Source organism: Pongo pygmaeus, chromosome 5 (assembly GCF_028885625.2).
Source record: "Pongo pygmaeus isolate AG05252 chromosome 5, NHGRI_mPonPyg2-v2.0_pri, whole genome shotgun sequence".
In the NCBI taxonomy this organism is placed as follows: domain Eukaryota; kingdom Metazoa; phylum Chordata; class Mammalia; order Primates; family Hominidae; genus Pongo; species Pongo pygmaeus.
Window position 1 is genome coordinate 96,137,409 of NC_072378.2, and position 1,813 is coordinate 96,139,221.

Genomic DNA, 1,813 nt, shown 5'->3' on the forward strand with positions numbered 1-1,813 from the left:
ACAACGTGCAGGTTTATTACATGTGTATACATGTGCCATGTTGGTGTGCTGCACCCATTAACTCATCATTTACATTAGGTATATCTCCTAATGGTATCCCTCCCCCCTCCCCCCACCCCACAACAGGCCCCGGTGTGTGATGTTCCCCACCCTGTGTCCAAGTGTTCTCATTGTTCAATTCCCACCTATGAGTGAGAACATGCGGTGTTTGGTTTTTTGTCCTTGAGATAGTTTGCTGAGAATGATGGTTTCCAGCTTCATCCATGACCCTACAAAGGACATGAACTCATCCTTTTTACACAAGAATAACAATGGAAACTTTAATTAGAATATATAAAGTTAATTTGAAACTATGTATAAATTTTTATATTTCAAATAAAAATAGGTTTGAAGTGTTAAAAAAGAAAATGTCAAACTCCTTCCTGATTTCTGTTGCATATATAAGCAAGGAGAATAAAAGTAGGCATTTGGTATTGCAGCTAAACCTAGAGAAATAGACAAAGGTGCTCCTAGCATAATAACACACAGAACACGTGCACTGTGCTGTATCTATGTGGTATGTCTGATTGCTTTACAGCTTCCTCTCCCACAGAATCCAAAATACAACCACCCCCACACAATCCCAGCCGTATCTAAAATAGAAACAGCTGGAAGTAAATAATAATTCCTCTGAGGCTGAGGAGAAAACCGTAATCAATGGTCACCGAAGGTGAGAAAGAAAAAGCAGAGAAAGTCAAAAGAAGGAGGAGCTTCGAATTTCCTAGTGACTAGGAGAGGGGAAGCTTCACAAGGCAGCTCTGGAACTGAGCCAGAAGAGCTGGAGGAACGAGAGGAGTAGGAAGAGAAGCCACTCTTAAATCCTTAACCCCACTGGACTCTGTATGTGATGGAATGTCAGACTCCAGGCTGAAGTTCTGCTATATGCAGTCTACTGAACCTTGTACTTGTTCAGTTAAGCGTAAGGGCATTTAGTATTGAAAAGTTCCACCCCTCCTAGCTACTAGTAATAAGAGTCTCAAAATTAGACACAGGTAAGATTTCACAGATAAATAAGGCTGGACCTTTGTGACGAAAATCTTTAATTTACTTAAGGGCCTTTGAACAGAGTGTGCCTCCTTAGTGACTACACACCCCTCAATCACTTATCCAAATGTTCAACACTTGGCCATTCAGCTTCACTGAATAGGAGTCTTCCAGTAGTCAGGGAAACCAGTTTAGAGAGCCCAGCCCTCTGGGGTGTTAAAGGTTCTGCTATCCACCGTGAGACTCTCCTTTGGGTCATTTTGACCCATCCTCAATTTCTGATACTTCTTTTCTGTATTAGTGACAAATCCTTACCCACTGGAAGGCAAAGCTAAACATAACACCAATGTCTTGATGTTTTTATTTTTCTCCACTTTCAATGCCCTCCACAGTATCAGGGCAACCAGTGGAAATTATTTCCTTAAGTGTGATGTTGTCATAGCCCTAATAGTAAGCTTCTCCACGGAAAATGTTTTGAACTCATATATCCTAGACAAGCTGTAGTTTGATTTAGAATTGTCAAATAAAATGTATTTGGATCTATGTGATTTCATTTTTTGAATCTCTTTATTATGACTAATGCAATCTGGCATTCTGAATTGGATCCCGAGACAGAAAAGAAGAAAAAATGGTGAAATCTGAATGAAGTTTAGAATTCAGTTAAAGTGAAGTAACATTAATTTTTTGACAAATGTACCATGGCAGTATAAGTTGTTAACTTTAGAGGAAACAGGATCTCTCTGTATTGTGTTTATATTTAATTTTTCCATAAATCTAAAATTCTTCTACA